The sequence below is a fragment of the Meleagris gallopavo genome, chromosome 19 (genome assembly GCF_000146605.3).
Source record: "Meleagris gallopavo isolate NT-WF06-2002-E0010 breed Aviagen turkey brand Nicholas breeding stock chromosome 19, Turkey_5.1, whole genome shotgun sequence".
NCBI lineage: Eukaryota > Metazoa > Chordata > Aves > Galliformes > Phasianidae > Meleagris > Meleagris gallopavo.
In genome coordinates, this window is record NC_015029.2 from 4,963,480 (window position 1) to 4,970,351 (window position 6,872).

At 42.9% G+C, this 6,872-nt stretch overlaps 1 long non-coding RNA gene across 1 annotated transcript; it reads left to right on the forward strand.

Moving 5' to 3' along the window:
* The first annotated feature begins 6 nt into the window (after positions 1–6).
* On the forward strand, positions 7–6,345 carry LOC109370471. Its single transcript, XR_002120611.2, has 3 exons — positions 7–147; positions 719–922; positions 1,109–6,345. It is a non-coding gene; the product is annotated as an uncharacterized LOC109370471 (long non-coding RNA).
* The last annotated feature ends 527 nt before the right edge of the window (positions 6,346–6,872 follow it).

The window sequence follows — 6,872 nt, forward strand, 5'->3', positions numbered from 1 at the left end:
GCCGCCTGAGGGGAGCCGTGCGGGGCGGCTCCGGGTCGGGGCTGCGTGCTGCTGCGACCTGCGAGGCTCCGTCAGCTACCTGCTGCGGGCCCGTCGGGCTTCCATCCCTCCCGCAGCACGGTTTGTGGATGTTCCGTCAGGATTTGGGTAAGGTGTCCGTTGGTTCAGTGCTACGGCTGTAGGTTTTACACCCGTGGCGACGTGTCACGGTGGGACCTGCGGCACCGCTGGGTGCGCGAACACCACAGCTGGCTCAGATGGGACCTACAGCAGTGCTGCGTTTGTGCTGCTTCATCCTCGTTGAAAGAAGGATGAAAAACACATCGATTTCTGCTTACTGCTGCAAAAGAGGAGCTGTTGCTGCTGTTGCTATGCTTGTTGTACAGAAATGCAAATAAGGGATGTCATTTTATCACAGACAGCTGATTTTTAATGGATAAAGCTGCCTTTAGCCTTTCCAAAGGGATGCTTTTTTATAATAACAAAATAACACGAGGCCACATTTGAAAGTGCAGCAGTGAAAGCAGGTGCTGAGAAATGGGCGGCTGCAGTGACTCAGGAGAGCAGGGGATGCTGTGTGTCACAGAGCTCAGCCCTGCTCCTGCTCACAGCCCCGGGGTGGGGGTAATGGGGGGAAGGGGCACCAAAACCTGCAACAGATTCTGAGCTGTGTGTTTTGTTTAATGTTTTTATTTATTTTTAATTTTAATGCTTCTAGGCAAAGTTTCACAGATGTCCATCAAACGGAATCCATGCAGAAATACCGACCTGAGTGTACAGAGAAACCAGCAGATGTGTGGATGGATCCGTTTGCTTCACTGTGGTGGGGAAGATGCTCAAAAAAAATGCTTGGGAGCATCACCAGCACGCAAGTCAGACAGCTGAAGGAGGAATAGAGAGCAGATCTGCTCCATCTGCATAGGTAACATTATAGTAGGGCACACGTGGGTTGTTTTGGGGGCTGTTGATGCTATTTTTTCCTCCTAGCATATATCAAGAAACAAGCTGCAGAAACTCAATAGATGCTGTAGACAAATGTCTTTGAGCATCTTCTAAACCATTCTGAAGACTGCTTTTCCAGCAAAAGTTAATAGCTGCCCTTTTTTAGATGATACCACAAAGACCAAAGAGCATCAGACATTTGAAGAGCAATGTCACCTTCCTCTATGAGTCAGAGCTCGTGTTAAGGGTACTTCATACCACAAGGATCTTTGAAGCATTACGTGAAGAACCACGAGAAGAAAATTGCTTTATTCCTAGAAGTTGGTATAACCTGAAGTTTAAGCAAATGGCTCTAAGTTTACTGCAGAAAATAAAGCTACCAGCTATGTCACTGCAATACAACATAATACAACAGCTGTGCTAATAAGCCTTGATGACTAACTAGCTTCATCTGAAGCTTCTGTGGTCCTAGGCACTGTATTTAAAGTCAGCCCAAGGCTGTAACTGCTTGAGGGAATTATGGAGGAACATTGACTTCCAGCTCAGTTGCATCCCTGTGTGCTTACAGAGCCACTTGGTTCTTTTCTGACTTAAAACTTGCTACCTTAGTTTTCTGACTTAAAACTTGCTACCTTAGGTTAGTATTAGTTATATCTCATTGTTGTCAACCTGCTTAGAAATCACTGGTCCTACTGCTAGCCTTCAGCTTTTTCTAGCTTTACCTTATATCCACTCTATAGCTCCTGTTGCTTTGATTAGGCCTCTGTTGAGCTGCCTCTGTCCTGCTTGCCCCCTTTGGATGCAGTGGTACCAGGCTCTGGTTGGTAATGCTGCCTTGTTAGCTCTGTGATTCACCTATTAGCTCCTCCTTCTTTGCTTCAGGAGAAGCCCTGTTCTTGCTGCTCACTGATATCAATGCTTATTGCCTCATTAATGCTTATAGGACTTGACTTTTCTCCTTTCCTTGCACTCATCCCTATGAATCCACACCTGCCTCTAATGCTTCTATTGCATTAGTTATGCGATCATTAGTGTGGTTGTGACAATTGCAGTTTTTGCTAATAATAGAAACATCAATCAGTATAGATTATATTTTTCTCCTTAGCGTTTTAAGCAGGTATCTTGTTCTTAGTGAGACTGTTAGTCTAGAAGTAATTCAGAATTATACTACTTCATGGAAAAGCTAAAATAAATACATTTGTTTTGTGAAAGAACATTGATAGCACAGTATGTCAACAGCTGACATTCAAGACATCAGGAATATGAGTTTATGCTGCTATTTAAGGAGAAAGGCTCAGGTTTGACATATTTGCAGGTATTTTTTCATATATTCACTCTGTTTTATTTTTCTCTCTATTAAACTGACACTTAAACCTTGGAAATATGTGGTACTATCATCAAGGGGTCATTTGTCTAGCTTATTGAGGTCTCCAAGGACAAAAGTAACTGGAGTGATGGGAGGGAGCTGACAGGGTGTTTTTCAAGTAAACAAGAAAGATGGGAGGGAAGAACATGGTAAAAATTTGCAGTGATATTCCTGAATTTTGCACAGGTCTCTCCACAGATCAATATTAGTGGAACTCTTACAGAGGTTAAAAAAGTTATTGTTTCCTCAGCTTTGCAGTTGCACTCTGAGAGCAATGACAATACAGTATGTGCCTGCAGTGTTACTCCTATGAGAACTCATTAATATCATGGGGTCTGTTTAAGCATTTCAGCAGCAGTTGCAGTCATACAGCTCAATCAGACCCAAACAGCACTGAAGAAAGTGAGGATTTTCGACAAGCTCTAGATAACCTACACCTCCCATTGATGGAAATGAGAACTGCAGGCACTTAGAATCCCAGTCCTAAACCTTCCATTTTCTCTCCTGCAAGAACCTTAGTAAGGATGTTAGGAGCACACAGACCTTTTGATTCTGTTGTACCTCCTGCCTGTGACTTACACAGCAGCACGTGCAAGCTTTAGGAGAAAAACAGCTCTGTGATCATCCTTTAGGGGAAATACTGAAGAGCAGCGATGTTTGTGAAATAAGACAGAATGTTTGCCCTTGGAAAAATAACGTTCAGTCTTCTGAGACAGAGGCAAAAACATGGAATGCAATTAGCTTATGGTTCTTCTAGTCATCTGCAAACTGTTTCTTAGAAGTACGGATGTTGCAGTTTCCATTCTTTCCAGGTAGAGTTATGAATGTTTGGGAAATGTTTATAAATAAAGGAAAGAATGTAAGTTCTGCACAGGACTAGGGATAGGATTATTGCTCTATGCATCAGTGTAGAGTATATTATGTAGCCAATTTTTTTCTATTGCTACAGGCATTTTTATATCTTCATATACATTTTTAAAGTATTTTATAGGTACTTAAATGCTACTGTAGTAGTGATGGTACTGTGGTAGCATTGTTGATCTCTTGTATCTGTCTCAAATAAAAGGTTCCTCTAGTGTTCTTATTGGTTGGAAAAGCTATCTGAAAGAAAAACAGCTCAAAGGGCCGTGATCAGTGTTTTTCCTTACAGGACATAATAGTGATTATTTTTCTTCTGTTCTGAAACAGGAAATTTGCTGAACTGGTTTGCAAATCCCTCAAAAAGAGTACAGGACTATGGGTAAGGTTTGTCTTTAATGCAGCTCCACAGAAGCCAGAATGTATATAAGGAAAGAATCTGAATGTTACAGCCTGTTAGGATATGAATGCAAGTTTAAATGAGCAGCAAAGCTGAGCTCTCTGTGCTTTCCACATCTGGTGAGGTGGCACAAATTGTTCTCCTGAAAGAAGCAGATTAGCCATTGGTGAAACAGGGGTAAAAGTAGTATCTGTGTTCCTATGCTAAGGGCCTGCCCTGCCAGTGGAGAAATATTGGGAATGGGTTTCTGAAGCAATGGAACAATGAGTGGTTACGAATATCTCACTGATAATTTTGCTTTGAATTACTGTGTGCTACTTCTTTCACATGTGTGAATGTGGTCCTACAGATAAAATGGACATGGAAAACAGAATAACTCTGGTAAGTACTGTCAGCCTCTGAGGGCAGGCTTGGTGCAACTTGGCACTGTTACTCATTATTTCAATGGATAATCTCCAAAAGCAGGAGGAAAAAAAAAAGTACTTTCTAGCTCCATATGCTTTTCTCTTCAAGGAATTTGATAGGTTTGAGACACGGAAGTGAGAACGAGCTTATATCCTAGTGAAATGGGTGAGTAATAACACTGCAGACTTCAGAGAAAATGGTAGGCAACAGATTTTTTTGGTACCTCATAGGCACTGAGAAATTGAGATTACTGCTTTTGAAAATCCAAGTATATGCAGCTTCACCAAGGACTGCACAGCAACTCTTTATCAGAGTTAAAATTAAAACGTGCAACTGCACGGTCCAGGCATGTTCTGTAAACTAGAAATGTCTGATTATCTGCAGGCCTGATCTGGTCCCTGGAACAAATTCACATAGCCCAGCAAAATCTCGCCTTAATGTATAATGCAATCCAGCTCCTAGATAAAAACCATTCATATGGTCTGTCTCCTTATCTACCAAGAAATGTCACAACCCCACTTAATCGTGTAGGAGCATAATGCAGTTGCTGGGTCATCTCTTTATTGAAGAGTACTTTCTGGGTCATTTTCCTGTCTTGACCTTTTAATTCTTATAACTGTTTGATTTTTCTGCCATTGTCAGTGAGAGAACCTTTGTGTAATCACCCCTGGCCGTGGGATACCTCAGTCTTTATGACTTAAGACACTGAGTAAAAACAAGGTTCCATGTATTCACACATATGTACACTGTATACTGAACACTGAGAGGCAAGCTGCCTAATTACTGGGAAGGAGATATTCCTCACGGGGAAGGAAGACAAAACCAATTTGATTTTCATGAGACAAGAGCTGAAGTTCTGTGTACCAGCGCTCGGTAAGGAACAACAGTGCCCCTTGGCTGACGACTTAGAGCATGCTGTTTTGTTGCTTGTGATAAAGGAGAGAAAGAATCCTAGTCCAATTTCCTGCACTGTTAACTTGCATCTATATCTTCACTGAGCAGAGTGATTAGGTGAATGTAGAACCTTCACCTTTGGATTCTGTTAAGCCGTAAGTAGGTATGATGCTTATGTCTGGTACATTGCTGCATCTCTGAAGATCACCTTTGGACCGTGGGTTGATAAAGCAGGTGTTTTTACTTTCTGTAGCCCTAACCCTGACTTACACTGTGTGTGCATTGGACTAAATCCATGTTCAGGTTTGTGTCCCAGTTCAGTAGGGTCTGTGCACTGAATGGTAGGCTTATGGTTTAAAAGCTTATGGAAGGCTATATACTGAATAACTGGAGTACAGGACCAAGCAGAAGAAAGCCCAGGCTTTAAGGGAAGCATCTAGCCTATATCAGAGCATGTAACAGTGAAACACCAGGCTCTTAAGTTATTTACATACTCACTAACATGACCCTTTGCAGACTTCTGCATGTTACATACCAAGAACACTTAAAAAAACCCTTAGATTTTAGAAATAAGAACAGAAGACAACAAACAAAGCATACACAAAATAAATCAATTAACACCAACTCACCCAGAGCTGTGGTCATTTCTACAACCCAATGTGTCTTTTATCTATCTGGTTAATACAGGCAGAAGTCGTGCATCTCTAGGATTGTAAAGCTAACCATCTTGCCACTGCAAAAAGTCAAACTGGTAAATGCTGTAACAGTGTGGTTACAAGAGCAAAAAGGACCAATCATGCAAATTTATTTGAAAGATTCAACACATTTTCTGTTCCATGTATGTATTCCGTGTGATGATACTTGAACTTTACTGCTTAACAGGAGAGCGTTTCCTCTGTGTGCAGGCAGCTGTGGCAGAATAAATGAGTGGGCATTTTGGTGGCATTCATTGATTGATATGGATGGTCATCTCCAGATTGATTATTGTAGAATCGGGACCGTGTGAAAAGGAAAAATCAACACATGGTTGCGCTGAAAACTGTCAGTGCTAACAGTATATCACCAGGAGTTGTGTTCAGCTTACGGTATTTTCACCTAACAATCAATCCTGGGGCCTTTAGTGAGTCAAGCAGTCTTTATTGGTGTGGATAATAAGACTATTTATAAAGTAAATTATTTCAGGATGGATTCTCTGGAATGGCAAAGAGCAGAAGTGCGTCTTTACCCTTAATAAGCATAATATAAGGAATGACAGCACAATATTTTTTCACACAGAGGCCACGTGCATTGGACATGCTTAAAATTAAGTCACTGCTCACAGAAAACAAGTGCTGGAGGGATGATTTTGTGGGAACTCTTGTGAAAATAAATAAATAAAGCACAGGTGGATGGGCCTACTAGAAAAGTCATCTCAGCCCATGTGCAGTGCAGAGCAGCTCTGTAAAATAGAATAGAATAGAATAGAATGGCCTGGGTTGAAAAGGACCACAATGATCATCGAGTTCCAACCCCCTGCTATGTGCAGGGTCACCAACCAGCAGACCAGGCTGCCCAGAGCCACATCCAGCCTGGGCTTGAATGCCTGCAGGGATGGGGCATCCACAACCTCTTTGAACAGAGAAAGGTGGCTGCTTGTTTTCTTCCAGATTCTCATGGCAGCCTCGTCAAGATGTGAGCACAGCAAATGGCCAGGGGCTGTTGTTTGGGGATTTTTTTCGTTGTTTTCAGAGACCAGGGATTCTCCTGGACCATTTAAAAAGACAAAAACCAGAAAACTAACGCGGTTGGACACCATCTGCTCCCTCCCTTCAGCCAGTTATCAATTCCCCCTACCCCAGCCCCGGACAGATGGTGCCCATCCCCTCCCAGGCCTCCCGAGGGACGGGACGCCCCGCTCCTGTGTGCAAGGGACGAGAAACGGGGGTGTTGCGAGCCGGGGCGGTGCGGGAGGAGGCTGCGGGGGTGATGCGCGCCTTGCAGGGCCGCTCTCCCGGAGCAGGGGGCGCG